The sequence below is a fragment of the Nycticebus coucang genome, chromosome 19, assembly GCF_027406575.1.
Source record: "Nycticebus coucang isolate mNycCou1 chromosome 19, mNycCou1.pri, whole genome shotgun sequence".
Classification (NCBI taxonomy): domain Eukaryota; kingdom Metazoa; phylum Chordata; class Mammalia; order Primates; family Lorisidae; genus Nycticebus; species Nycticebus coucang.
This window is the reverse complement of record NC_069798.1, coordinates 54,503,409-54,510,900: the sequence shown is the minus strand read 5'-3', so window position 1 is coordinate 54,510,900 and position 7,492 is coordinate 54,503,409. Positions and strand designations below refer to the sequence as shown.

At 44.4% G+C, this 7,492-nt stretch overlaps 1 long non-coding RNA gene across 1 annotated transcript; it reads right to left on the bottom strand.

Moving 5' to 3' along the window:
• Positions 1 to 305: 305 nt before the first annotated feature.
• Positions 306 to 7,094, bottom strand: LOC128571934 (uncharacterized). Its single transcript, XR_008376002.1, has 3 exons — positions 6,964 to 7,094; positions 3,109 to 3,251; positions 306 to 1,706 (listed from the first exon to the last, which is right to left on the bottom strand). It is a non-coding gene; the product is annotated as an uncharacterized LOC128571934 (long non-coding RNA).
• Positions 7,095 to 7,492: the final 398 nt, after the last annotated feature.

Below are 7,492 nucleotides of genomic sequence, written 5' to 3'. Positions count from 1 at the left end.
GGCATGATCAACCCAGCTCCACATGAGATTTTGTGTAATAACCAGGCCAAGGAAGGCTACAGGTAAAGGACAGAACTTTAGATTTCAGAGACCCATGTTGAGCTGTGGCTACATGACCAACTAGATGGTTCCAAAACCACACAGTCACAGTTTTCCATCTGTGGAAGGAGCCCCGAACCCGTCACCTTTGCTGTGTGTTGTATGGATCAAGTGAAAGTATACATGGGAGTGGGTTGTACAACAGTAGAGCCCTCTATTAATGCCTGTTTAATTAGTGCCTTCTCCAGAAACACACACACACCCCCAAGAGTATCAGTGTATTTATTATTTCAGGGGCATCTGGTTTTCCTCTTGACAGTGGATGATGCCAGGACAGAAGGAACGGGAGGTGGGAGGAGACACAAGGCAAGAAGGAATTCACTTCCTCTTCTTTGAAGCTTGAAGCCATGACCTTGAAGCTTTTGTGGGCTTCATAGATATGTGGGCTGCACTCAAGTGGTGCTTTTCCAGCAAAGGACTTGGAATTATTTTGCAAAGTTCTATTCATTTTTTTCCTTAATAAATGTAATTGGAACCATTATCATGGTCCCACAACAGAATGTGAGCCAGTGAAAGCCCCTCTCTGGAAATAACATCAGACTTCATTTAAAAGCCTCTCCAGTGCCGAGGACAGTGCCAGACACATGGCAGCCACACGGCAGCCACACTATACGTACTTATTTGGTAAGAGAATAGTGGAATGATTGAATTAACTTTTTTCTGATGGTTGATCCAAATCCTGTCAATTTGCTTAAACATGCACTAGTTCATTTAGCCAAGTCCTGAGAGAGAAGTTCTAGGCCAGCACAGCCTAGAACCTGCTCCTCACGTTAGAAAGAGGATGTGTTCCAAAGCACACCACCAGCAAGACCAGCTGTCCCAGAAATCACATGGGCTTAAAAAATGTTCAGATTTGCTATGGCAGCTCATATAGTTCATAAATAATTTTCTGATGGTAATACATTCAGACCTAACAAAGAAGAACCTGGCATACACATTCAGTAATCAGCCTGGTAATTGATTGAAATCAGCAGAAAGCAAACATGTTTTAGAATGTCTGAAAGGTCAGTGAAGTCCTACCTAAGTTTAATAGAAGGCCTACGTACCTTACCTTTGTACCTATAAGCCTGTGGTTTGCATAACCTAAATTTAACCCAGTTTTAGTTTTTTTGCATCTAACACCTTGTTAACTATTCATTTCCACTCTCTAAGCATATGTTGACCGATTACCAGGTGCCAAGCATTACGCTGGGTGCTCTGGGGGACTCTGCAAACTTCTTATTGACTTGAGAAAACAAGGAAACAAAACACCACTCGAGTACGTAACAACAGCATGAGTGAGTCAGGGGTCAGAGGAACATGTAAGTTCTGAGCACGGAAGTACCAGACTTCATTCAGTAACCACGTAAGATTGGGAGCACTGCTACCAGATGAACCTTGTTGCCCCTACCAAACAGATGCCAAGACATTTCCTGAGCAGAAGGATTGCCTAGCAGTAGCTATTTAGTGTGATAATGGCGTTTGATAGTTTGGACACAAACACCATTGTCACACTCCACAGCTCTGCTAAGGAAACTCTGTAGCTGTGAAGTCGTTAACTTCACCTCCGCAGTCCACCATTGTCACTGACCACCAGCTGGGAACCTGGGCAGCTCCATCTCTGTGGCCTGAGCAGGGAAACAAAGCATCACAGTGACAGTGGCATCTTGAGTGATGAGGAGAGACAGAGACTAACAGATGGACTCCCGCTCCCTGCGTCCCTACCAGCCCGCAAAGGCCTCCTGCCCACAGGAACAAAGACTTCCTAGGGAAATGGACGGGAAATCTGCATCCGTTTTCTAAAAGCATCAAGAATGTAAGAATCCCCAGCGGGGAAGAGGAATTAGAAAACAAATACTTAGTGGAAGACCACATGACAAATGGAAATGATGACGGGAACTAATGGAGCTTTCCCAAGGCCCATGTTTCCCAATCCCTCATCAGTAAGGTGATAAATTCTGCAGTCTAAGAAAATTAAAATTATTTCATATGGGGCTGTAGTGTTTAGATGTATTGTAATCTACCCTTGGTGGCATCTATTGGATATGGAGGCGTCTGACCTTGCTCCAATCAGTCTTACCCACCACCACCACTTTCCACCATAGCAGTGAGTGGGAGATGAGGGAAGAGAGGAATTTTAATAATACTCATTTTCTAGCATGAAGGGAGCCCTGTGAATAAATCCCTCTGGATTTACTTGATTTTCCTGTTAAAAAGGGTTTCCAAGTGACAGGGAAACTCCTGTGCACAATGAAGGATGAGAGGGAGTAAAGAATTTTACCGCATCCTTTTCTCTCCCAAATGCTAGAAAAGGAACGGGTTGGGGGCCTATGATTTCTTTCCCCCTGGAGAACTAAGTTAATATCTGACCAGAGCCTTGCTTTAGCCAGAAAATTGGTCCATCTTTAATACCTGAAAATGAAGCCTTCTGCATTTTTCAGGGAAACTGCCCCTTATTCACAGACTGACCACAACATCACTCTCTTCAAGCTAGACTTGCAGCGATTATCAACACTCGCTCCATTTCTGTGAGGTCGGAATATCCAACTCTGCCCCCTTTTCTCCCTTTCCTTCCTCACTTGGGTGATTCGTGAATCTCCCCCCAGGTGACTGGCTGGCTTTGGCTCCCGCCTGTGGCCCTGGCTAGCCTTAATGGCCACGTGTGGGGCAGCAGGAAGTGCCACTTGGCCTCTTGTTAGACGTGTTCTCCTCAGGCGGGTCTCTTCACCTGGGCAGTTTCTCATGCCCTGAAGAGAGCATGAACCCTGAAGTTCAAGGTGGCCGTGGGTAATGAACACAAGCGCAGTGCAGCAGTGGACACGCATGGACAGACCACCTTCTCGTCCCGCCCTTTCTCTCCTGCTCCTCCCAACAACGCAGCCAGGCTCATCCTGTTTTGTCCTGGCCTGAAGGACCCAGAACAGAAATCCCTACCTCCTGGTTACATCATGGACATTGCTAACTGTCACAAGCAACTCTAGAAATCTCTTGGTGCCAGTGGGAAGGATCCCCAAGAGGTGAATAACTCACTTGTCAAAGGGCCGCAGAGGACGTGCTCAGGCCCATCCACGCTGGGCAAGGGCTCAGGTTCGTTTCACTTCTTGGGGCCTCACAGCAGTGTCTGAACAACCTCTTCTCCTTGAGAATGCTGTTTGCTTTGGGCTTTGAATAATCTGCAAAAGACACGGGAAAGAAGAAAAGAGAGGAAGAAGTTAATATGTTATAGGTAAGTCTCACCAAATTCCTCCCCCCAGATAAACCTTGATTTCTATGACCTAGAACTATATCTCAAGGAAAATGGTAAAAATTTGTAGAAAGATTCACCTATAAGGTTGTTCGTGGTGGTATTGTTAATGGTAGGAATTGGAAACAACCTGAAAGTCCCACGAGTAATACATTTATAATACACCATGGTCATTTAAGTCCATTCTATAGGAAAATGGCTGTAGACTTGTAAAGAAATCCAAGATATGTTATTGAATGAAAAAAGTAGTTTACGGGCGGCGCCTGTGGCTCAGTCAGTAAGGCGCCAGCCCCATATACCGAGGGCGGCGGATTCAAACCCAGCCCCGGCTGAACTGCAACCAAAAAACAGCTGGGCGTTGTGGCAGGCGCCTGTAGTCCCAGCTACTCGGGAGGCTGAGGTAAGAGAATCGCTTAAGCCCAGGAGTTGGAGGTTGCTGTGAGCTGTGTGATGCCATGGCACTCTACCGAGGGCCATAAAGTGAGACTCTGTCTCTACAAAAAAAAAAAAAAAAAGTAGTTTACAAAATAATATACACTATATGAACCCCTTTCTGTGAAAAATGCATATTTGCTCGGGGCAAAAATGAACACTGTTAATCACCGTTATCTTTGAGTAGAATTGGAATTGGAATCTTGGAATTATGGCTTTATTTTTTTCTTCTCTTGTGTCTCTGTGTTTATTAATTTCTATGAGTCATGTAGGACTTTTGCAATGAGAACTTCAAAATTTTTAAGGAGTTTCTTTACTGGATTCTCTAATTAAAATTCCTATCTGCAGAACACTCTCCAGAAACTGGGAGGTTGGAACCTCCCCTTACTCTTGTTTGTTGTCACAAGCACGGACAGTTAGTCCTGTGCTGAGACACAGGCTTCAGCATAATTTCTTAGTAAATGATGAATAAAATGCATTGATAAACCAACCACCATCATCTATTACTTCTTTGGTTGTTGCTGCAGGAGTGGTTGAACTCTGTCAACTTACAAAGCTGTTCAAACAAGCAAGCAGAATGTTTTCATTTTTTCCCAGACATCATCAATAATCTGTCACTAGTAAAAAAATTAGCAGTGGTTAATGGGAGTACCTACTCTTAGAGATTTAAAAAATTCACACAGCCATTTCTTATACTTCAGATTTAAAGTCAGTCAAATTTACAAGTTAATTTAAATAGTGCTGTTAAAAATAACACATCAAAAGTTTATACTCCAGTTGTAAATTGATACCAGTTATTTCCTTTGGAAAATAATGTTGTATTAAACTGGATGGAAGTAGAACACATTATTCTTGGTAAAGCATCACAAGAATGGAGAAGCAAGATTCCTATGGACTCAATTCTGATATGAGGACAATTGAGAATCTAGTATATGGTGGGGGAAGGGGGAGGAAATTTGGGAGGGGGCGGGAGTCATGGGGTGTGACACACCTTTTGTGGATGGGTCAAAATTATAAGAGGGACTTTACCTAACAAATGCAATCAATGTAACCTGGTTCTTTGTACCTTCAGTGAATCCCCAACAATAAAAAAGAAAGAAAAAGAAAAATTAATGTGGTGGTGCCTGTGGCTCAGTGAGTAGGGTGCTGGCTCCCTATACTGAGGGTGGTGGGTTTGAACCCGGCCCTGGCCAAATTGCAACAAAAAAATAGCTGGGCATTGTGGTGGGCACCTGTAGTCCCAGCTACTTGGGAGGCTGAGGCAAGAGAATTGCCTAAGTCCAAGAGCTGGAGGTTGCTTTGAGCTGTGATGCCACGGCACTCTACCGAGGGCAACAAAGTGAGACTGTCTCTAAAAAAAAAAAAAAAAAAAAAAAAGAAAGAAAAAGAAAAATTAATGCATAAGGCAAAGATATTGAAATTAGTCAGAGTCACTTGTCCAAATGCCAGCACAATTTTCTACAGCGTAGAAAAGGCCTTGAGGGATCCTATTTAGCTTCTCTAGACCTCTGATTCCATCCATATAAAACTCCCACCATCTCTTTGTGCTTTTCTTCCGGAGAGCTCCCTAAGAGAGGCTGAGTGCTGGGCATTCCTAAATGGTTGTCTATGAAAACGATATTTCTCCTTCAGTGCCAGTTACTAAGGAGGCTGAGGCAGGAAGATCCCTTGAGCCTAGGAGTTCAAGGTTGGCCTGGAAACATGGCGAAACCTCTGTCTCTTAATAAAAAGAAAACTAAACTAAATTTCTGTGTGGTGTCTTCCTGTTCTCACCTTCCCAACCATGACAGACTCTCTAAGCATTTGTAGCTGCTGCTATTAATTCAGAATGCAGTTTTCCCAATGAAGCCAGGAACATGAAAAACAAGCTAAACTTGGTTTGCTCCTTTCTTAATGCCATGTATTTCTTTTCTTAAGTAGTTAAGAAAGCTCATTAAGGAGGAAGCCTTTACAAAGCCTAACCTTCCAGCAAATTCATCACCTTGTAAGTATTCTGTACACACCTTCCATAACTCCCTGCAAGACATCTTAGATTCACAAGTACCCGGAATATCACAACATTCCCTGTTCTTTCCCAGGTCAGATGTGGGTATGAACAGCTTGTCTTCGCTTTGATATTTTGTTCCCAGAGGCGAAGCACATTCTGCCAACTCTATCGGGCTGAGAAAAGAGTGCTTTTGGGACTATGAAATATGTCGATTTGCTGGAAACCTAACCCATCAGTAACCGCCCCCCCCACCAAAAAAGAGATTTCTTAAAAAGCAAAAGATAAATGAAGTTTTTTTTACTTGAATCCACATTTACTGCCATTTTAAATATAGGTGTTAAATACATCCGATTTTTTTAGACTGTTATAGTCTAGATGACAAAGGAAGTCAGCATTATACTTCTGAGTCTTGTCATTCTTAAAGCACATGGCAATTTTAAAATAGAACGTTCTTGTCAACAGCGAACATAACAGTGTTTCTTTTCTCATTGAACTCCATCTATAAGGGAAAATCAGGGAAGCTCCTTATTCATGCATGTATTATCTGTGTTTATCAACAACCAGGGGGCAAAGGAAATTGTTGGGCAAATTCTCAGCCAAGCGGAGCCTCTGAGGACCTTTTTGAAAGAGAATTGCTGAGGCTCAGGGATTCCTCAGGCCCAGTTGCATTTCTGTGCAGGTGTCCAGCTATTTTTAGTGCTGTTGAGGGAACAATATGAGTTGTACAGAGGCTCGCAAAAGAGACAACTCAGATGCCAGCAGTTTATTAGGATAAGAACAAAGCATCCTGAATTTTGCCTGTGGGTTTGCCCTGCGGGAGAGGGATTCCTGGTCAAACAAACCCAGCTGGCAGAATTCTGTTTGGAGGCCTTGGTGCTACTCTTAAATTGAGACCCAGTAAATTAGGAAATGGCTTCATCAACAGCCACCCCAAGGGCAGAAATCAAAGTCCACCCTGCCTCTGAGCCCTCAGCTTCTCTCTGGCCTCATCCTTTCCCTCCGCAAGGCTGAGAACCTTCAAGAAAGCCTCCCATTTTCCTCAGCTTTCTGAAGAAACTGAATAATCACGGAAGACAAATCCGAAGGTGCGTGTTCTGTACTTCCTGTCACTCAGGTGCTGTGTGGAGTCCCTTTCAACACCTGAGTCAACAGCTCACCCCTATTTCTCATCAGTGGCCACCCCAAAGGGGAGTCACCAGCACCCAGGGAGAGACGCACTTACCCCCAAGTCGGCTCTGGTCTTCTCTTGGCCCAGAGCCCCCCTCTGGCCGGCAGGATGGTGCCTTCCACTGTCCCCATTTCTGTGGCTGTGCTGGGGCAGCCGCTGGCCAGAGCCCTGAGTGTCTGTGGCTTTTAGGCCTTTCCCCACTCCCTTTATGGAATCCAGGATTTTAAAGTAAACAATTCTTTCTCTTTCTGATAAGTCACATTAAATTATTGATTGGGGGGGGGAGGGAGGGCATGACCTTGGGCCACTAAGTCAGCGTCACCTTTGGTCAAACACACAGGAGCATTCCTTCCTCTGCTGTGGGGGTGTGCACAGCCCACAGATGGCCATGGAGGCCGCAGGGTAGAGCAGGCCGAGCACCTGCAGGCACATCTCCCTCACCCCAAACCCACGGTACACTTGTTTAACTCTTTCCTCACAGGCAGATAACAGTGTATTACATGGTCACCTCCTCAGATTTCTAGAGCCAGAAGAGTGATCTGAAGTTAGGAGATTAAATATGCCCTTGGGGCATCCTACTTCA